Consider the following 23974-nt stretch of genomic DNA (forward strand, 5'->3'; position numbering starts at 1 on the left):
CCTAGGATTCCGGATAGCACGGACCCTTCTGTGGCCACATCCTTTTATTATAAGCCAGTGGCTACATCGAGCTGAGGGGAGAATCATAGTACTTAGGCTATGAAAAATGTTTGAAAGCAAAGAGAAACGGCCCAATAGTCGAGGAGCTGGACAAGGACGACAAAATATTCCCCCTTTCAGCTCAGGTACGAAATCTTGCTATCAGCTCTCTCACTGATACAGTTTGAGTTAAAGGGATTATTCCAGGTCATAGGTTAGGTGTCTTCTAGGCCTATAATGTGTCTAGTCATAGCCCTATTCGGATGATTCGTTTTCATGTAAGGAGTATACTTTTTGAAATAGAGGAAAGTAGAGAACAGCTGTGTAGGTCACATGTAGACCTACTAAATAGCCCTAAACGTCAATTTACATTAGTAGGTACTTAAACCTGATCTGGAGCCTTTATCAGGGGTATGCTCATCAGGGTTGGGATCAATTCCATTTCAATTCGGTCAATTCTGGAAGTACATTTAGGCTTAACTTCAAACATGTCAGCCTCAGCTGTATGTGTGTAACAGGGTTATATTGGTGATTCCCCTTGCCACTTTATTGTTAAGCCAATGGGATTTTGGTTTGAGTTTGTCTTGCCTTCACCTACTCAACATGGCATCTTATTGGCTGGTTTGCGTAGCTTGCTTACGAGGGGGGATGTTCCAGTTAGAATCGTCCCAGTGAACAAGCACCAAACCAGCGGTAAGTTGTTGGTTGCAAAGCACTGTACATCAAAAGTGATTTTTATACTCTCAAGTGATGATTTAAATGTACAATTTATATCAAATTGTTTGTAAATGTTATTCGAACATCACACATAAGATGCAGCGGTTTTTGGAGAATATTTGTTGTGCATTTTGTTGTAAAGAATTCCCGCCAGTACTAGCTAGCAACTTACTGTCTCTGGTGGGGGGGGTTCATATATTTTGTACAGTGCATGAGTGCAGAGTTGGATGGTGAGACGTGCATTGCATGACGTGCAATTTTGTGCCGTTCCTATCAGGTACATTGTTAAATATATTATATTGTATATTGTAATTGTATTATTTTGGTAACTAGCCCAGTGAACAAGCACCAAACCAGCGTGCGTGAGTGCAGAGTTGGATGGTGAGACGTGCATTGCATGACGTGCAATTTTGTGCCGTTCCTATCAGAATAAATCTACATGACTGGTGCTACATGTTGGAGTTCTGTGTCGATGACTGATTGTACACAACGCAAGAAGAGTACTGTTACATGTGCATAGATCATAAACGTGCAAAAGATATATTCAACATATTCATAAAGTCTTTAGGTAGTTACTATTCACTTATGTCCCTCCCCATCTCATGGGAGAATAATTGATGTGTCTGAAATGGCATGCTATTCCATATAGTGAATTGCTTTTGACCTGGGCCCATGGCTTTGGTCAAAATAGTGCACTAGGGCATACCCACTCAGCACAAACTCAGTTCAACATCTAGTTTTGATTTACATTTGGTTGAGTTATCAACTAAGGTGAATTCAACGTGAAATCAATCAAACATTTCACCATGCCATTAGATTTAGGTTAAAAGTTGGGTTAAAAAGAAAAGACAAAATGCTCTTATGTTGATTACTTTTTACAAATCCAATTAGTTTTCCATGTTGATTCAACGTCATCACAGACACAGACATGGTTATCTGGTGAACTGGAACCATGGTGAATTCAATTTTATTGTTCGATCTGTGCAACTATCCAACCATATTTGAAAAACATGCTTTGTGTGCTTGTGTCATCTTTTGCCCTTACAATCAACATTGCTACCTGCCCTAGACTACCTGCCCTAGAGTACTGTCACATATACTCCCTCTCCGGCACTCGAGGTCACCAGGCTGCTCATTATTACACACACCTATCACCATCGTTATGCGCACCATCCACTCATCAGACTCACCTGGACTCCATCACCTGCCTGATGTCACTCCCTTTGGTTCTTTCCCCAGTTGTTATTGTTTCTGGTCCAGTGTTCATCTCTGTACACTACCTGTGTCTCTTGCTTTGTTCTATGTTCATTTATTTATTAAATACACTTCCTGGACTTGCTTCCCGACTCCCAGCGTACACGTTAAGAGTCACTCATTCCATTTGTTATACTTTTTGTGTATGCTATGCATAGCCGCGGGAAGTAGGGGTGCTGAGGGTGTAAATCAAAGTAAACATTTGTAGTAATAAATCAGAAATGTAAACAGATTTTTTCACAAAAGTAGTGCACTGGGCCTTTAATAGTCCTGTATTACTGGACCGATATAGCTGTCTGCAGCGTCAGTGCGGGCAAAAAGATTTGTTCAGGCCCCCCATCAACAAAAACATTCTCAGCAAAAAATACAATTTCCCTGTGCAGTCTCCTCTCTCTACAGCCACTTCCACCACTTCCTGCACTTACAGGAATAAGTACTCCAACTGCTCTAGCCTGGCAAAGAAGTGGAGCTGAACCACCCTCAAGTTGCCACCTGGCGTCCAAGTGCACCAACTGATCGCCTGCCCTGAGACACCCTGAGATGATAGGCTCACCTGTCAACTTAATGAATCAACTTCACTTTATTTAATATAGCTGTAAGCTGTACGTTTGTATTTAAGCCCTTTCTATCCTCTACAGAACAAATTAGACTAGGAACATTTCAAGTTTGACTGTTGGGGGACTGGTTTGCTGGACGGCCATGTGTATCATAATGACTTTTAGTTTACATTTTGACTCAAGCATCAAACTACAAGTACACTTATTTTTACAACTTCATTCAAGATTTAAAAAATATATATATGTATCAAGGACATGATACGAGTTTGCAATGTTATGCAAAGACACAAGTGCAGCCACTTAACAAGGCCACTGAGCTATGTGTTGATAAAACAACTTGGTTTGGTATACAGCTGAAGAAAGGGCATGGAGGAATGTAACCACTCAACTGATCAACGTGATAGTTCTAAACATATTTGGAGGCGAAACAATGTTTACAAAAACTCAAAACATAAAACATTTAGTGATACAACCTTTGCATTATGATGGGGTTCTAAGCTCATGGTACATTTAAAAGTTATATTCTCCAAGAATTACCATTGAGCAGCATTACTTATCCCAGACTGTGCCTTTAAAATAAAAGGGTGCAGTGTTGTTCATTGGCCCAGAGAGGTCAATATTGTATAGAGCTAACTTGAGTAGTTAAAGCATGACTTGTTTGAGAAAAAAAAAATAGATTTAAAAAAAAAAACATTCAAGGACAACCAAATTAAGTGATGTGTCGTTTACATAGCGGGGTTCGTTGTGACCTTCCTCTATACATTATACACTTTCTACTACCAGCCAATCACAGTGTTCATCAATGGTGTAGAAAGTTAGTTTAAAGTATACTGTAGCTATTGGGTGACTGGGTTGAGTGATTCTCTTGCTGAACAGTACTGTGGATTTAGGACTACATGATATGTACTTGATAGGTACATTTCCAATCTCTTCCTTCCAAATGGAAACAATTCCACATATATGGATTATCCAAGCATAAGTGATCAGTCTGAAAGATCATCGGGTTACACTATATATTCAAAAGTATGTGGACACCCATTCAAATGAGTGGATTCGGCTATTTCGGCCACACCCATTGCTGACAGGTGTATAAAATCGAACACACAGTCATGCAATCTACATAGGCAAACATTGGCAGTATAATGGCCTTACAGAAGAGCTAGGTGCGGCAGGTAGCCTAGTGGTTAGAGCGTTGGACGAATCCTTGAGCTGACAAGGTAAAAATCTGTTGTTCTGGCCCTGAACAAGGCAGTTAACCCACTGTTCCTAGGCCGTCATTGAAAATAAGAATTTGTTCTTAACTGACTTGCCTAGTTTAAAAAAAAGAGCTCTGTGATTTTCAATATGGCACAGTCATTGGATGTCAAGTTTCTGCCCCTAGAGTTAACCTGGTCAACGGTAAATGTTGTTATTGTGAAGTGGAAACCTCTAGGAGCAACAATGGCTCAGCTGCAAAGTGGTAAGCCACACAAGCTCACAGTATGGGACTGTTGAGTGCTGAAGCGAGTAAAAATTGTCTGTCCTCGGTTGCAACAGTCACTACCGAGTTTCAAACTGCTTCTGGAAGCAATGTCAGCACAAGGACTGTTTGTCTGGAGCTTCATGAAGCAGCATACCACCCTGCATACCACTGCTGGCTTGCTTCTGAAGCTAAGCAGCGTTGGTGCTGGTCAGTCCCTGGATGGGAGACTAGATGCTGCTGGAAGTGGTGTTGGAGGGCCATTAGGAGGCACTCTTTCCTCTGGTCTAAAAAACATGCCAATTCCCCAGGGCAGTGATTGGGGACTCTGCTCTGTGTAGGGTGCTGTCTTTCGGATGGGATGTTAAACGGGTGTCCTGACTCTCTGTGGTCATTAAAGATCCCATGGCACTTATCGTAAGAGTAGGGGTGTTAACCCTGGTGTCCTGGCTAAATTCCCAATCTGGCCATCAAACCATCACGGTCACCTAATAATCCCCAGTTTACAATTGGCTCATTCATCCCCCTCCTCTCCCCTGTAACTATTCCCCAGGTCTGCTGCAAATGAGAATGTGTTCTCAGTCAACTTACCTGGTAAAATAACAGATAAATGAAATAGGTTTCCATGGTTGAGCAGCTGCACAGAAGCCTAAGATCACCATGCCAAGTGTTGGCTGGAGTGGTGTAAATCATGCCGCCATTGGATTCTGGAGCAGTGGAAATGCGTTCTCTGGCATGATGAATCACGCTTCACCATCTGGCAGTCTGATGGATGAATCTGGGTTTGGCACATGCCAGGAGAACACTACCTGCCTGAATGCATAGTGCTAAATGTAAAGTTTGGTGGAGGAGGAATAATGGTCTGGGGCTGTTTGGGCTAGACCCCTTAGTTCCAGTGAAAGGAAATCTTAACTCTACAGCATACAATAACATTCTAGACAATTCTGTGCTTCCAACTTTGTGGCAACAGTTTGGGGAAGGCCCTTTACTGTTTCAGCATGACAATGCCCCCGTGCACAATGTGAGGTCCACACAGAAATGGTTTGTCGAGATCAGTGTGGAACAACTTGACTGGCTGCACAGACCCCTGACCCCATTGAACATCTTTAGGATGAATTGGAATGCTGACTGCAAGCCAGGCCTAATCGCCCAACATCAGTACCCGACCTCACTAATGCTCGTGTGGCTGAATGGAAGTAAGTCCCCGCAGCTATATTCCAACATCTTGGGGGAAAGCCTTCCCAGAAGAGTGGAGGACGTTATAGCAACAAAGTCGGGACCAACTCCGTATTAATGCTCGTGATTTTGGAATTAGATTTTCGTCAAGCAGGTGTCCACATTCTGTTGGTAATGTAGTGTATGCCAAAACAACACTATATGCTCAGAAACACGGGGCGGCAGGGTAGCCTAGTGTTTAGAGCTTTGGACTAGTAACTGGAAGGTTGCAAGTTCAAACCCCCGAGCTGACGAGGTACAAATCTGTTATTCTGCCCCTGAACAGGCAGTTAACCCACTGTTCCTAGGCCATCATTGAAAATAAGAATTTGTTCTTAACTGACTTGCCTAGTTAAATAAAGGTAAAATAAACATGCACAGACACAAACCATACATATTGTATGTGTTATGAGACTTTTCCACAAACCTTTCAAGGACGTGATGACAACGGAGGGAATTGTGCCAGGCTCCACGTCTATAAATACACTATCTTAAACCTGTCCTTCCATTTCTGTTAAATCTACTTGTGTTGTGTGGTTAATCCACGTGTCAGCGGGAGCTGGGGGGTATATAACAGAATGTCCAACACACTGAGGACTGTTCCCAATGCTGTCATGTCCACTCTCACCTTCCTGTGTGTTTGGGTCTCCTTGCTGTTCTAGAGGTGGCAGCTACCTGGGCGGATAATGTAGAGGACTCTTCAACTGTAAGTGGGTTGTTCTGTAGCCCAGGCAGTGCTTTAGAATCACCTCAATATTTATGTTTTGTATAACATGTATATTGATATCTATCTCATCACTACATCTAGCCTACATCAAGTAATGGAGCAAAAAATGTTCACTCTATACTGAATATACATTGAGTGTACAAAACATTAAGGACACCTGCTTTTTCCATGACACAGACTGACCAGGTGAATCCAGGTGAAAGCTATGATCCCTTATTGATGTGACTTGTTAAATCCACTTCAATCAGTGTAGATAAAGGGGAGGAGACAGGTTATTAAAGGATTTTTAAGCCTTGAGACAATTGAGACATGGATTGTGCGTGTGTGCCATTCAGAGATTGACTGGGCAAGACAAAAGATTGGAATGCCTTTGAATGGGGTATGGTAGTAGGTGCCAGGCGCACAGTTTTGAGTGTGTCAAGAACTGCAACACTATTGGGTTTTTCACGCTCAACAGTTTCCCGTGTGTATCAAGAATGGTCCACCACCCAAAGGACATCCATCCAACAAGACACAACTGTGGGAAGCATTGGAGTCGACATGGGCCAGCATCCCTGTGAAATGCTTTCAACACCTTGTCGAGTCCATGCCCTGACGAACTGAGGCTGTTCTAAGGGTAAAAGTGGGTGCAACTCAATATTAGGAAGGTATTCTTAATTTTTTGTACACTCAGTTTATATGGTCAGTCAATAGTATAAAACATTTAGATTGCTGATTTCTGGATGAAATCTATTGACTTTTCTATGTTGTCTATTTTGACCTGAAGGATGATGAGTGTAGGACCATATCTAGTCATTTTCTCTGTCATCCAAGAAGCCTTTATTTTTGTCTTAGTAGCTAGTAACTAACTGGTCTCATGTTTATTTTATATCTCATCAGAGCCTCAGAGCGGTCAATAAGCATAACGACCTGAGGAGAGGAGTCCAATTTACGACCAGCAACATGTTGAAAATAAATCAGTTGCCTTAATATTAATATTACTACATTTTCATACCACTTTTATCGTATTGAGCTGGTTGTATATCATATAATACATTAGATAATGAACATCAATGATAAGATTCAAGTTTTTACTGGCAATTGTTATGAAACCAGTAACTAGCCTGCTGATTTTGCTGCACTCGTTCTGTCTAAGGGTTCTAAGGCCTAGCTACATGGTCTGGAACCTGACTAGTTCTGTCTAGTGGTCTAAGGCCTAGTTACATGGTCTGGAACCTGACTAGTTCTGTCTTGTGTTCTAAGGTCTGGAACCTGAGCTGTCTAGTGGTCTAAGGCCTAGCTACATGGTCTGGAACCTGACATGGTCTGGAACCTGACTGACTCGTTCTGTCTAGTGTTCTAAGGCCTAGTTCTGTCTAGTGTTCTAAGGCATGGTCTGGAACCTGGAACCTGACTCGTTCTGTCTAGTGGTCTAAGGCCTAGTTACATGGTCTGGAACCTGACTCGTTCTGTCTAGTGGTCTAAGGCCTAGTTACATGGTCTGGAACCTGACTCGTTCTGTCTAGTGGTCTAAGGCCTAGCTACATGGTCTGGAACCTGACTCGTTCTGTCTAGTGGTCTAAGGCCTAGCTACATGGTCTGGAACCTGACTCGTTCTGTCTAGTGGTCTGAGGCTGGAACCTGACTCGTTCTGTCTAGTTACATGGTCTGGAACCTGACTGTCTAGTGGTCTAAGACCTAGTTACATGGTCTGGAACCTTCTGTCTAGTGGTCTAAGGCCTAGCTACATGGTCTGGAACCTGACTCGTTCTGTCTAGTGGTCTAAGTGGGTCTGAAACCTGACTCGTTCTGTCTAGGCCCTAGCTACATGGTCTGGAACCTGACTCGTTCTGTCTAGTGGTCTAAGGCCTAGCTACATGGTCTGGAACCTGACTCGTTCTGTCTAGTGGTCTGAAGGCCTAGCTACATGGTCTGGAACCTGACTCATGGTCTCTGTCTAGTGGTCTGAGGCCTAGTTACATGGTCTGGAACCTGACTCTGTTCTGTCTAGTGGTCTGAGGCCTAGTTACATGGTCTGGAACCTGTCTAGTGTTCTAAGGCCTAGCTACATGGTCTGGACTCGTTCTGTCTGAGGCTAGTGGTCTGACATGGTCTGGAACCTGACTCGTGGTCTGAGGCCTAGTTACATGGTCTGGAACCTGACTCGTTCTGTCTAGTGGTCTAAGATCCTGACTCGTTCTGTCTACATGGTCTGGAACCTGACTCGTTCTGTCTAGTGGTCTAAGGCCTAGCTACATGGTCTGGAACCTGACTCGTTCTGTCTAGTGGTCTAAGGCCTAGTTACATGGTCTGGAACCTGACTCGTTCTGTCTAGTGGTCTGAGGTCTAGTTACATGATCTGTAACCTGACTTGTTCTGTCTAGTGGTCTAAGACCTAGTTACATGGTCTGGAACCTGACTCGTTCTGTCTAGTGGTCTAAGGCCTAGCTACATGGTCTGGAACCTGACTCGTTCTGTCTAGTGGTCTAAGGCCTAGTTACATGGTCTGGAACCTGACTCGTTCTGTCTAGTGGTCTGAGGCCTAGTTACATGGTCTGGAACCTGACTCGTTCTGTCTAGTGGTCTAAGGCCTGGAACCTGCTCGTTCTGTCTAGTGGTCATGGTCTGGAACCTGACTCGTTCTGTCTAGTGGTCTGAGGCCTAGTTACATGGTCTGGAACCTGACTCGTTCTGTCTAGTGGTCTGAGGCCTAGCTACATGGTCTGGAACCTGACTCCTAGTTCTGTCTAGTGGTCTAAGGCCTAGTTACATGGTCTGGAACCTGACTCTGTTCTGTCTAGTGGTCTGAGGCCTAGTTACATGATCTGTAACCTGACTTGGTCTGGTGGTCTACCTAGTTACATGGTCTGGAACCTGACTCGTTCTGTCTAGTGGTCTAAGGCCTAGCTACATGGTCTGGAACCTGACTCGTTCTGTCTAGTGGTCTAAGGCCTAGTTACATGGTCTGGAACCTGACTCGTTCTGTCTAGTGGTCTAAGGCCTAGCTACATGGTCTGGAACCTGACTCGTTCTGTCTAGTGGTCTAAGGCCTAGCTACATGGTCTGGAACCTGACTCGTTCTGTCTAGTGGTCTGAGGCCTAGTTACATGGTCTGGAACCTGACTCGTTCTGTCTAGTGGTCTGAGGCTGGAACCTGAGTTCTGTCTAGTGGTCTATGGTCTGGAACCTGACTCGTTCTGTCTAGTGGTCTAAGGCCTAGTTACATGGTCTGGAACCTGAAGTGGTCTGAGGCCTGATGGTCTGGAACCTGACTCGTTCTGTCTAGTGGTCTGAGACCTAGTTACATGGTCTGGAACCTGACTCGTTCTGTCTAGTGGTCTGAGGCCTAGTTACATGGTCTGGAACCTGACTCATTCTGTCTAGTGGTCTAAGGCCTAGCTACATGGTCTAGAACCTGATTTGATGTGTTCACAAATGTGAGAGGTAAGCATGTGTGACCAGGTTTTGAAAGCACGTACCCAGGAGACAGCCACCTTACCTTACATCCAGCTCCCTCTTGACCTCGTGGTCCAGGTGGATTATTATTTGTTCAGATGGTGGCGAAGATAAACCTACAAAATGGAAAGCACTTTCAATCCTTTTCCCAACTATTTTTCTTAGCTACATCATGATAAGCAGTTCTTCAATAAACAGTGGGTAATCTGGAAACTTCATCAAAAGCATTGGCATAATAGGCTTACTGGGGTTGTTGTTAGCTGTCTGTGCTGGGACTAGTCTCACTGTTCCCCTGGCGTCTTTCTCTCTCCCTCAGAGCAGGAACGAGGAAGCCCAAGCTAGTACCTGCTCCATGAACCACAGCCCCTGGAACCAAAGAGAGATCAGCAGTACACTCCCTCCTCCTCCACCACCCCTCTCAGAGCCACATACTGCACAGACATGTCACATCTGAAGCACTGGCAACATCACCTGAAAACAGCTCCTTCTACTCCTATAATAGTCACAGCCAATAGTCACAGCCAGCCAGACAGACAGACAGACAGACAGACAGACAGGTTCTAATAGTATTTGTTTTCTTTCAAATATGTTAAGATTTTGATTGAGTCAAGCGTAGCTAAAGTATTTGAATAGACAGATTCCATTGTCTACATGATCATCAGATCAGATACACATGAATAACTTATGAGCAGAACTGTAAATACTTGTGGTTGTTAGTTTTGTGGGAGACCAGACTCTGAGACTTGTAAAGGTCTCATTTGTAAATCGGAGAGAAGGTATGAATGGACAACTTAGAGAATATACCATATTTCAGATGCTTTACAGATATTAGGCTGAGTTAAAGTAATCATCTGACCCCAGGGGAAAGGTAGGAGGGTTTCTTCAATTTCCTGCCTTCACAAAGACAGATCCAGTCACTGTGCACAGGAGGGATGTGTTTCCCTTGATGCCTAATCCTCAAGTGAGGGAAGAATCTTATTGCTTTACCATATGGCTCACCTAATACTGACACCATCCTCCCCCCTTTACCGTTTCTCTATTTTCAACCAGCCAGCAGTTGTGGAGATAACCTGTGTAAGCCCAGCTACAATAGCTCCTGGAGTAATATCATCCACTCCTGGACTGATGAGGTGAAGGTGCATCTGTGTACTGTATATAAACATATAATAGCAATGAATAGCATTTTATGTAGCTCTTTTCACCAAGGTCTCAAAATGCTTTCCATTCTGAAAGGCTAACTCACCTATCATCCACCACCCACCATTTGAAAAAACATTTGCCTTTATCATATTGATTCAGTATACATATTTCACTCTACTACAAACAAAACATACTGTTCAGGGTATCACAACAATTTGTAGGCTTCTCACAGAGCGTCATGATCATACTATAGGCACGCTCTTGTAAGAGCCTGTGTCTTGATTCTGCTCTCATGACCATCCAGATCGGCTGCACTGTGGTACCCTGCTCCTACTACAAGGACTTCTATGTCAATCACTACTGTTCTTCTCAACAGGATCATACCATATAAGATATTTCATGCATACATGAGCCACCCATTCACATGGCATTGTCCTTCTCAGTCTCTATACATTTCGTGGCTCTCCAGTACTGTCTATCCCTGCTATACTGTGGCATGTTATGGTTCAGATAATGTGTGTGTGTTAACCATGTTTTCATGTTTTATGCTCAGACCTATTACAGTGGAAACTACACCAACCACCCCTACAAGTCATGATGCACCTCTGGAGACTGTCCTGGTGCCTGCGATAGCAGACCGTGCAGTAAGTGGCTAAAAGCAACACAATCAAACTCACATTTGTTATTGAACTCAATTACCTTTGCCAGAATTATATGATTCAAATTCCATTTGCAACTTTATCTCTTTTGTTCTTTTTGTAACACATTGCTTTTTCTGCTAATGACAGACAATAAAGTTAATCTAAGCCATTTATTTAGTTTCTCACAATCTATTTGTTTCTCTCTCTTACTCTCTGTCCCTCCCTTCTCATAGCCAGCCCCTGCCTCTATGCTAATAAGTACACCAACTGTGCTGACACGGCCAAGCAGCCAGGGCTGCAGCAACAGTCATGTCACCTCCTGGTGTCCTGTCTCCTGCAGGACTCATCAGACGGTCTGATCAGCCAGAGACATGTTCTGACCAATCATCCTGATAGACAACAACAATCATCCTGATAGACAACAAAAATCATCCTGATAGACAATCATCCTGATAGACAACAACAATCATCCTGATAGACAACAACAATCTCCTAATAAACCTGGTCATGACTAAGGTGTCCTCCATCCTGCAATAAATAATCATCCTTTGGTTAAGTTGTAAAATGCAATTAAGGGACAATACTTACTCTTTCCCTTTCAGGTTTGTGGCTGCTTCTCTGCCAGTCGTATAATGAAAGCAATTTCTAAACTGTTCTCAGGTGACGTAGGGCAAAGAACCTATGGTAAATTCTCCCCTGGCACCCAATGATCTTGGCAAAACAGTACGCACAGGGACAAAACTGATGACTTCATCTGAGGTGTTAGGTGAGGGGGAGGGATGAACCAACTGATAGAGGTCTACTTTTGGTAGGGTCCAACAAGGAAAAGTAAAACTTCACATACAATGGAGCCACCCCAACAGAGCCCAACGTCAGAAAGGATGACCCCCGGGGGCCTCCCAGGTTGCGCAGTGGTTAAGGGCGCTGTACTGCAGCGCCAGCTGTGCCACCAGAGACTCTGGGTTCGCGCCCAGGCTCTGTCATAACCGGTTGCGACCGGGAGGTCCGTGGGGCGTCGCACAATTGGCCTAGTGTCGTCCGGGTTAGGGAGGGATTGGCCGGTAGGGATATCCTTGTCTCATCGTGCACCAGCGACTCCTGTGGCGGGCCGGGTGCAGTGCTCGCTAACCAAGGTTGCCAGGTGCACGGTGTTTCCTCCGACACATTGGTCCTGCTGGCTTCCGGGTTGGATGCGTGCTGTGTTAAGAAGCAGTGCGGCTTGGTTGGGTTGTGTATCGGAGGACGCATGACTTTCAACCTTCGTCTCTCCCGAGCCGTACGGGAGTTGTAGCGATGAGACAAGATAGTAGCTACTAAACAATTGGATACCACGAAATTGGGGAGAAAACGGGGTAAAATTCAACAACAAAAAAAGAAAAAGATAGGATGACCCCTCTCTATTCACACCCTTTGGCGCATCCCATCAGTCTGGGCTTAACACAGTAGGACCGGAAGCAACCGCTTGGTTCAGGGACTTTGCATCCGCTAAATAAAAGAACAAACATCTGGAACTTTCCACAATGTTTACCTTCTGACTCAAAGTCAGATGAAATTTAACAAGGTATATTAGTTTGAACATTTCTGCAAAGTAGGTATAAATGTGTCAGTGGAACTTTGAAGAAAAATATATATTTACTAGTCGTCATCTGGTTTTCAATGTTTACTTTCCACCCTCTTCTTGTAAAACTACATGACTCCCTTCCCAGTGAAAACAAGGCAAAGCAGACTAGATTAATGTAATTGACAGTGAAGTGCAGGATACGAGGAGTAACATAGGAAGTGGCTCAGTAACACAGGAAGCTGGAGAGAGGACTTCCTGTCTGCTGAGGTGAGGACTTAATTGAGACCTTGGCATTCAGAGCTCTCACGTAACTCCTCAAGGTCAGAACTCTTCAAGTGAGGAGCTTGGCCGCAGATGTTTGAAGTTTGAAGTAGACAGAATCCAGACTCACTGATCCCCTTTGAATGAGGCTCTACTTGTCTTACTCCTCCATGCTCACCCCCCACATGTCATTTTACTGGATTGATGGCCTGCATCCGATGGTCAGAGATGGAGAGAGCAGAGGTAACGCTGCCTCTCACCCGACTCTCCGTCCCTCCGCTCTGCCTCCATGTGCTTTGAAAAGGGGACAGACACAGTCTTCCATCTTTGGCCTGAATGCCAAGCATCACACCTGGATGAAACCTAGCAGCATCCCTACGGTGAAGCATGGTTGTGGCAGCATCATGCTGTGGGGATGTTTTTCAGTGGCAGGAACTGGGAGACTAGTCAGAATCGATGGAAAGATGAACAGAGCAAAGTACAGAGAGGTCCTTGATGAAAACCTGCTCCAGAGTGCTCAGGACTTCAGACTAGGGGGCGAAGATTCACCTTTCCTTCAGGCCAACGACCCTAAAAACACAGCCAAGACAACACAGAAGTGGCTTCGGGACAAGTCTCTGAATGTCCATGAGTGGCCCAGCCAGAGCCCAGACTTGAACCTGATCGAACATCTCTGGAGAGATCTGAAAATAGCTGTGCAGCGACACTCCCCATCCAACCTGACAGAGCTTGAGAGGATCTGCACCAAGTACAGGTGTGCCGAGCTTGTAGCGTCATACCCAAGAAGACGCAAGGCTGTAATCGCTGCCAAAGGTGCTTCAACAAAGTACTGAGTAAAGGGTCTGAATACTTCTGTAAATCTGATATTTAAAAAAATATATATATACATTTAGAAAAACGTCTAAAAACCTGTTTTTGCTTTGTCATTATTGGGTATTATGTGTAGATTGATGAGGGATTTTTTGTTCATCCATTTTTGAATAATGTAACAAAATATGGAAAAAGTCAAGGGGTCTGAATACTTTCAAATAAACTGCGTTTGTGTATACTTTCCAACATGCTCGCGTGTGTTTACGTCTATGTCCATATGCATGCTCGGGGGTCGCAAATGTTATGCCACTCCTTTTTTTGGGGTTATGGAAAACCACTGGGACACATGATAGTGGCAACAAATAGAGTTGGGTTGGATATACACTGAACAAATATATAAACACAACATATAAAGTGTTGGTCCCATGTTTCATGAGCTGAAATAAAAGATCCCTGAAGTTTTCCATACGCACAAAAAGCTTATTTCTCTAAAATGTTGTGCAAAAATTAGTTTACATTCTTGTTAGTGAGCATTTAACCTTTGCCAAGATAATCCATCCACCTGACAGGTGTGACATATCAAGAAGCTGATTAAATAGCATGATCATTACACAGGTGCACCTTGTGCTGTGGACAATAAAAAGTCCATCTAAAATGTGCAGTTTTGTCACACAACACAATGCCACAGATGTCCCAAATTTTGAGGGAGCGTGCAATTGGCATGCTGAGTGCAGGAATGTCCACCAGAGCTGTTGCCAGAGTGTTCACTACTCTACCATAAGCCGCCTCCAACGTCGTTTTAGAGAATTTGGCAGTACGTCCAATCGGCATCAAAACCGTAAACCATGTGTATGGCATTGTGTGTGCAAGCAGTTTGATGATGTCAAAGTTGTGAACAGAGTGCCCCACGTTGGCGGTGAGGTTATGGTATGGGCAGGCATAAGCTACTGACAACAAACACAATTGCATTTTATTGATGGCAATTTTAATGCACAGAGATACCTTGATGAGATCCTAAGGCCCTAGTCATGCCATTAATCTGCCGTCATCACCTCATGTTACAGCATGATAATGTAAGCCTGCCACACACACACTATACTATACGTTTATTAAACATAAGAATGAGTGTGAGTTTTTGTCACAACCCGGCTCATGGGAAGTGACAAAGAATTCTTATAGGACCAGGGCACAAATAATAATAATATAATAATCAATCATTTTGCTCTTTATTTAACCATCTTACATATTAAACCTTATTTGTTCATCGAAAATTGTGAATAACTCACCACAGGTTAATGAGAAGGGTGTGCTTAAAAGGATGCTCATAACTCTGCAATGTTGGGTTGTATTAGAGAGAGTCTCAGTCTTAAATAATTTTCCGTACACAATCTGTGCCTGTATTTAGTTTTCATGCTAGTGAGGGCCAAGAATCTACTTTCCCATAGGTACGTGGTTGCAAAGGGCATCAGTGTCTTAACAGTGCGATTTGCCAAGGCAGGATACTCTGAACGCAGCCCAAACCAGAAATCTGGCACTGGCTTCTGATTAAATGACATTTTCACAGAACTGCTTGTTGCAATTTCGATGAGGATCTCTTGTTCAGACATCAGTAAGTGGACTGGTGGCAGAGCATGAAAGGGATTATGAATCCAGTTGTTTGTGTCATCTGTAATTTCGCACCCAACTCACTCAGGTGCTTCGTTATATCACATTTGACATTGTCCGTAAGCTTGAGTTCATTTGCACACAAAAAAATCATACAGTGATGGAAAGACCTGTGTGTTGTCCTTGTTATCACAGACAGAGAAGAGCTCCAACTTCTTAATCATAGTCTCAATTTTGTCCCGCACATTCAATATAGTTGCGGAGAGTCCATGTAATCCTAGATTCAGATCAGTCAGGTGAGAAAAAACGTCACCCAGATAAGCCAGTCGTGTGAGAAACTCGTCATCGTGCAAGCGATCAGACGAGGGAAAACTATGGTCAGTAAAGAAAACTTTAAGCTTGTCTCTCAATTCAAAGAAAAGTGTCAATACTTTGCCCCTTGATAACCAGCATACTTGTTTATGTTATAAAAGCCTTATATGGCCGCTGCCCACATTGCATAGTGCAGAAAATACACGAGAGTTCAGGGGCCTTGCTTTAACAAAGTTAACCATTTTCACTGTAGTGTCCAAAACATCTTTCAAACTGTCAGGCATTCCCTTGGCAGCAAGAGTCTCTCGGTGGATGCTGCAGTGTACCCAAGTGGCATCGGGAGCAACTGCTTGCACGCACGTTACCACTCCACTATGTCTCCCTGTCATGGCTTTTGCGCCAACAGTACAGATACCAACACATCTTGACCACCAAAGTCCATTTAATGTCACAAAGCTGTCCAGTAATTTAAAAATATCCTCTCCTGTTGTCCTGGTTTCCAGTGGTTTGCAGAAGAGGATGTCTTCCTTATTTGACCCCCCATAAACATAACAGACATATACCAGGAGCTGTGCCAGGCCCGCCTCACGCATATAATTCACTGGCTTGTATGCAAAGCAGTAATTGTTTCAAAACATCTCCTGCCATGTAACTGATGCGTCGTGAAACTGTGTTGTTTGATGAAGTCATTGTCTGTATAGTTTTTTTGGCCTTTCCCCCAGCATTGTCCCAGCCATAGAACACAGTCATCTGGTAGCCAAAACAAAGTGAAAGATCGCTGACTATGCCGACTAATACTATGCTAATCATAAATCAATCCAAGTGATTTTGGAGACTGTTAGAGACTCAAATGTATGACCAAAAACAGCTGATATTTTAGAACAAATGTTTACAGATTAACAAACAGCTAATTTTTGAGACTCAAATATCAGACTGTCTGAGATGTTTCAGAACCCAATCCCTGTGAAGTAAAAAAAATATTCTGAGTAGGAGAGAAACATGGCCCATCCGAGCAGGAAGCTACAGAGAGGGCAGGAGTCAAGTGTTATTTCATCAGCTGGGGAAGATAAGGGGGATGAGTCTTTCCTGTGCCAATGGTTCGAGGGATAGGAGTGGGGGCACTGGGCTCGGCCACACATGATAAGCCCAGCTATGCCATCCTGTGGGCCTTATCATGTGTACCAGTGCACCTCGACAGTTAGTCCTACAGCAAATCAAAACAATTCTGAGAAGAAAATAGAGAGAGGGAGAGATAGACAGACAGAAAGAGAGACAGAAAGAAAAAGAGAGAGAAAAAAAGAGAGAGAGAGAGACAGAGAGAGAGAGAAGAGAGAGAGAGAGAGAGAGAGAGAGAGAGAGAGAAAAAGAGAGAGAGAGACAGAGAGAGTAGGGGAATGTGATATGTGTGAGATAAAGATACATCTTAGACAGTGGGAGAAATATCTGAGTGTTTGTCCTGACTATGGACAGGCAGTTCATTTAGTCTATGTTGTTATCGCAACGCATAATCTCACTACGACAGGAAGACAGGAAGCTAAAGGAAACAGACTGGCGGCATTATCTGTTTGAAACTGCCCAGGAAACCGTTAGTAGTGCCGCTAATGGCTGAAATGTGTCACAAATCATGAATTTCTGTCAGAGTGAGATTACTGTCACGGAGTTTCATGTTACATTGTAGAATAATAGTGAAGACATCAAAACTATGAAATAACACATATGCGGTCAAACTCATCCCAAACCATCTCAATTGGGTTGATTGTGGAGGCCAGGTCATCTGATGAAGCACTCTATCTCTCTCCTTCTTGGTCAAATAGCCCTTACACAGCCTGGAGGTGTGTTGGGTCATTGTTCTGTTGAAAAATGAATTAATAGTCCCACTAAGCGCAAACCAGATGGGATGGCGTATTGCTGCAGAATGCTGTGGTAGCCATGCTGAATTCTAAATAAATCACTGACAGTGTCACCAGCAAAGCACACCCACACCATCACACCTCCTCCTCCATGCTTCACGGTTGGAACCACACATGTTGTCACGCCCTGGCCATAGAGAGGCTTTTATTCTCTATTTTGTTTAGGCCAGGGTGTGACTAGGGTGGGCATTCTAGTCTCTTTATTTCTATGTTTTCTATTTCTATGTTTTGTCCGGGTATGGTTCTCAATCAGGGACAGCTGTCTATCGTTGTCTCTGATTGGGAATCTTACTTAGGCTGCCTGTTTTGCCACCTTAGTTGTGGGTAGTTGACTTTGTTTAGTGGCCTGTATAGCCTTAGTAAGCGTCACGGTCGGTTTGTTGTTTCTAGTTGGCGACATTCATAAATAAAAGAAATGTACTCTCACCACACTGCACCTTGGTCTGGTCATTTCCCTGACGATGTTCGTGACACGTGCAGATCATCCATTCACCTACTCTGCATCTCGAAAAGACATGGCGGTTGGAACCAAAAATCAAACATTTGGACTGATCAGACCAAAGGACAGATTTCCACCAGTCTAATGTCCATTGCTCGTGTTTCTTGGCCCAAGCAAGTCTTTTCTTATTATTGGTTTACTTTAGTAGTTGTTTCTTTGCAGCAATTCGACCATGAAGGCCTGATTCACATAGTCTCCTCTGAACAGTTGATGTTGAGATGTGCCTGTTACTTGAACTCTGTGAAGCATTTATTTGGTCTGCAAGGCAGTTCATTCTAATGAACTTACCCTCTGCAGCAAAGGTAACTCTGGGTCTTCCTTTCCTGTGGCGGTCCCCATGAGAGCCTGTTTTCATCATAGCACTTGATGGTTTTTGCAACTGCACTTGAAGAAACTTTCAAAATTCTTGAAATGTTCCGCATTGACTGAATTTCATGTATTTTTAAAGTAATGATGGACTGTCTTTTCGCTTTGCTTATTTGAGCTGTTCTTGCCATAATATGGACTTGGTATTTTACCAAATAGGGTAAATCTTCTGTATACCACCCCTACCTACTGTAGTCACAACTCAGTAGTGTTGTTTAACACTTTTTTGGTTACTACATGGTTCCATATGTGTTATTTCATAGTCTTGATGTCTTCTATTCTACAATGTAGAAAATAGTAAAAATAAAGAAAAACCCTGTAATGAGTAGGTGTGTCCAAACCTTTGACTGGAAATGTATATAGCATCTTAATTTAAAATTGTACTATGCAAAAATCGCTCTGCCATTTCCTGGTTGCTAAAATTCTATTTTCTTAATTTCAGTTTCTGTGACAAAACAAGCCGAACCACTGTGAAATATCTTTTCCATAACCCAAAATATTGTATTTTCAGCTGTTTGAAACTGGTCTAGAAAACCAAAAGTAATAGACGCAAAAAGGAATGGGAAGCAGAGACCACAGTCTCTTTCGCAGATGAGCCCTGCATGAACACATCAATTAACATCAATTACATTATACATATCTATGTACACATCAATTACATTAAAAGCAAACACAAAACATGAAAAGCAAAACGCAATCATCCGAAACATACACATTCTTCAGTAAAAAGGCCCTCTAACATCCGCCTGAATTACCTGAGAGGCATCCATTTTAAGGACTTTGGAGATCATTCCACGAGAGGCGCAAAAAAATCTAAAAGCAGGTTTTCCTAACTTGGTGTGGATTGAGTTAGAATGCAGGATACAAAAGGCAGGACAATTGATTTGAACTCGATCGAACAGTTTGAGCCTAACTTCAAATCAAGCAAAAACAAATTCAGTTGGATACTTCAGCACTTGTTTACATTGTATTTTGTACTCAGTGTTTGATTTGACTCTCAGAGGAGAAATTATATACCATTTCCCATAATCAAAATCAGAGTAGATCCCTTCACAAACACTCATTCCATAGGTTCTCATTCGATAATGGAGCCCAAGTCAGTTTTCAACTGAAGCATAGAGTGGCAACAGCGCTGCTCGCTTCCTTTCATCCATTGGTCTGAGATTGTAGGTGTGGCTCTCGAGTTGCGCTGTAGTCTAAGGCACTGATTCTCAGTGCAAGAGGTATCACTACAGTCCCTGGTTTGAATCCAGGCTGTATCACATCCGGCCGTGATTGGGAGTCCCATAGGGCGGTGCACAATTGGCCCAGCGTTGTCCGGGTTTGGCCGGGGTAGGCCTTCATTGTAAATAAGAATTTGTTCTTAACTGACTTTCCTAGTTAAATAAAGGTTCAAATATCATAACTGACACCCTCTCTGGGTTCTAAAGCTCTCATTGCACACTGAGGTTGTAACACCTTGATCTGTTTCACCTGTCTTTGTGCTTGTCTCCACCCCACTCCAGGTGTCGCCCATCATGCCCAGTGTATTTATACCTGTGTAGTCTGTTGCCAGTTCGTTTTGTTCGTCAAGACTACCAGTGTTTTACCCCTTGTTCCTGTCTGTTTCTGTTTTCTAGTTTTCCCGGTTTTGACCATTCTGCCTGCCCTGACCCTTAGACTGCCTGCCGTTCTGTCCCTTTGGAACTCTGATCTGGATTACCGAGCTCTGCCTGCCCTTGACCTGTCGTTTTGCCTGCCCACGTTCTAGTAATAAACTTTTGTTCCATCGACACTGTCTGCATCTGGGTCTTCCCTAAAATGTGATAGAGGTATACATTGGGCTTCACGTAAACTACGTCTCTCGAATAACAGCCGCCTGCCAATGTCCTACGCCTTATGTCAGGGAGCAGAAGATCACTCTGAACGATAGAGGAAGAAGACATGAAAACATCACAGCCACGGGCGCACTTTCTCCAATCTGGAGGGGTCACAGGCAATGGTGCCCTATGTTAACACTACGCTTCCCTATATTGTCCTATCCGGGGTATCTCAAACCCTTTGGCCTGTACAGTATATCTGGGTCCCTGTTTCATCGTTGTTGACCTGTACTTCCCAAGAGTGGACGTGGGGGTAGATCTTTGGCCCCACATTTGGTTGAGAGAGATTGTATAACTGCCTTAATTTTGCCATAATAAATACAAATGAATTTGAGCTTAACTTTTGGCCCCAAGATAGAAGAAATAGGACGATTCAGCAACAAGAGTTGTGGATGTCACTAAGATTTCAGGCCTCTGGTTTAGGGTAGTGGTTTCTCAATAAAGCCTTAACGCCATCAGGGGCTCACATGAAAACAATGTTTCCATTTCACGACGAGATGGACCCTTTAAAAAGACTGCCTATCACGCCCATTGATGGGCGTAACCCTTGTCCCAATTCAAAAACAGAGGGAGTGAATCTAAACACGATGCATTGCAATGCATTCCCCTCTATCCCTGAGCATAACCGAGTGAAGCAACAATTCTTGGCATTGTTGGTGGGGGAGAAAGCTCTCATTAGAGTCTGTTTCTGTCACTAACGATGAACTGGATATCGTTCGTATTCGTACTCTGTTCTTTTTATGATTTGTTGTTTTGTTGGCATTGCTAGCATTTCAACAGTGCATTACCAGTATTGAGTCAGGACTTAATTACCGGTTTTCAATTTAGCGTGCATGTCATTTTGATGAACAAGTCACTCGTCAACGCATTATCATGTTCAAAGCTGTTTCCTTTATCTTTGTGATCAGAATCATTTCATTGGCTTCATTACTCAACCATACAGTGAAAGCCTGGAACTTCTCCTGTGGTCCTCAGAGACCTGTTTCTCCCCTTACATGCGAGGAATAGGCCTGTCGATGGCTTAAGTTGTAAAAGCCCATTCCTCAGCAGCAGTTTGTTTTTCATGCAAACTCCTACCTCAACATTCAGATTCTGCGAATGAGTGCAAATCGCTACGCTCGGAAAACATGTGGAAAGTGCATGACGGGGCAAAATTCACAAATATACATGTCAGGCCTGAGAGATGCCTAATGCCATCCAAATATCGCATGAGAGTGGGTTATTTTTCTCTCGCGCCGGCGCTCTCACTACAGAGCTCTGACTGTTGTCCCCCCCCAATAATAAATAGTCCCTGACTTTACATTGGCTTATCTGAGGCTCTCTGGGTAATCTGACGCAGACGCTCGCCAGGCCTGACAGTCGTGTAAAACATTTTAGGAAGGGGAGGGGGCTAACATTCCTGTTTTCATCTGTTTGCCATTAAGCTGTGTCGTTCTGGCCTAGGAACTAAATGCATACGCTTCACTCAGGAATGGCTTGGTCAAGCACAGGTCAATCCCTCATGCCATCGTATCTCGACAGCACGGCAGACACTGCATTCTGGAAACCGTGGTGTTTGATGTGGGGCAATGGAGGCTGCTGAGGGGGGGACGGCTCATAATAATGGCTGGAATGGCGCAAATGGAATGGCATCAAAACACATGAAAACCATGGAAACCATGTGTTCGATGTATTTGATACCGTTCCACTAATTCCGCTCCAGCCATTACCATGAGCCCGTCCTCACCAATTAATTAAGGTGCCACCAACCTCCTGTGATGTGGGGATATGTTTTCAGGGTGGGGCCCCATCTGGAAGACTAGCTCAAAGAGTATCACTCTGAATGTTAGAGCAGAAATTGATAGCCTGGTGCCAGATCTGTTTGTGCTGTCCTGCCAACTCCTGACAATGACCATTGGAGTTGGCAAGACAACACAAACAGATCTCTAGGACCAGGTTAGGAATGTATGCACACTGTGGTAAACAATAAACATGTACTCAAATGTTTGCTCTGTCATTTTTAGAATAGATTTGAAACTACATAACACATAGAGTTTTGCATTGTGGGGAAATCCCTCCACTGCTCCCTGCATCACAGTAAACAAGTTTAAACAAGTTGTTGTTGTGGGATACTTTTACATTGTTCTATCATTTATGGGTCTGTCACCAGATATACAGTAATTACAACACCACTGTAAACCGCTGAGACTTGACAACTGGAATGTGGGAGTTTTCTGTAAAGCTAATTTATCTTGTGTTTTCGCATAACAAACAATTGCCATCTACCAATTCACGGCAATCAACAATGCCTCCAAACTATCTTGGGACTTTGAGTTTGAGATGATCCATTCATTTCCCATGTTCAGACCACAGGAGGTTGGTGCATCTTAATTGGGGAGGACGGACTTGTGGTAATAGGTGGAATGGTATCAAATATGGTTTCCATGTATTTGATGCCATTCCATTAGCTCCGTTCCGGCCCTTATTAAGTGCCGTCCTCCCCTCAGCAGCCTCCTGTGGTTCCGACTGATGCTAAGATTTTTCTCAGCAGCTTTGTATGCAAGTCTAGGGCCATTTTGACAGTCGTGAGATTTTGGTGAGAAGATTTTAAGCAAAGCAGCGAGCATTATGGCCCTCCATCCATATGCATGCAATCACAAAGGGCCCATATGTATACTGTACATCTGGGTGCTGCCTCATTTAGCAATTAGCAAACCCCGTAATCCCTTACATGTGGAAAAACATTTACACAAATGGTTTATGTCTGGCCCCTAAAAAAAGAGGCACGTTTTCTGCAATTTCTACATTCAGCTGGGAATTAACCTACATTATTCAACTAATCAATTGATAGTTGGAATTACTATAATTTCTGTGTGAAGAAGGCTTACTCTGTATTATGATGTGTTATACAACGGGTGGTTTAAATCATGAATGCTGATTGGTTAAAACCGCATTCCAAAGTGACATTGTTGTACATACCCTGGTTGGAGGCTTAGCTAACACGACTCATTAATTATGACATTGAAACATATATGCACATGCATTTTCTCCCTTAGATATACGGATTATCATACTGCTCGCGTGACAACTCACTCTGCCCTTTTTATCCTCCTGGTTCTACCGACATGATTCTCTAACCAGTCTCTCTACATCCTGTGCATTGAAAGCCCACTCCCCATGTTCTTCAAGTCAGGATGTTTTTTCATTCTTGTTTTTTTTTTATCCCTGGCTTTCCGATTTCTATGGGAAGTGCTGGGTTGCGGCCCAATCATTTGATTTTTTACTAAGATGTGCCGATAAGGCAGCCGGGTCGCAGGTTGATTGCGGCATGGAGCCGCATGAGAAAAGGGTGGGGGACCATCAATTAGCCCTCTTTTAGCAGCCTGTGTAAGATAAATCAATTAGAGCATTTTTGCAGGGAGGTCCTCTGTATAAAAGGCAGCTCAGCATCAGCATCCACAACAGAGGAAGTCGTGATCTTTGATCCAAGAATTATATGGATTTATTTCCTGTTTGATGGAGTAGATTTTGAATCTGACAGTCAACTTTTAGAATAAAGAGAAGGAAATTAGATAATTTCTAGTTGAATAAAAATGGATAAAGCAAGGATTAATCTTTTAACTCAACT

General features: G+C 43.4%; 1 long non-coding RNA gene across 1 annotated transcript; it reads left to right on the forward strand.

Annotated features, from left to right (window-relative positions):
* Positions 1-54: 54 nt before the first annotated feature.
* Positions 55-12163, forward strand: LOC121846485. Its single transcript, XR_006083352.1, has 4 exons — positions 55-185; positions 10454-10533; positions 11097-11187; positions 11418-12163. It is a non-coding gene; the product is annotated as an uncharacterized LOC121846485 (long non-coding RNA).
* Positions 12164-23974: the final 11811 nt, after the last annotated feature.

Source organism: Oncorhynchus tshawytscha, linkage group LG05 (assembly GCF_018296145.1).
Source record: "Oncorhynchus tshawytscha isolate Ot180627B linkage group LG05, Otsh_v2.0, whole genome shotgun sequence".
NCBI lineage: Eukaryota > Metazoa > Chordata > Actinopteri > Salmoniformes > Salmonidae > Oncorhynchus > Oncorhynchus tshawytscha.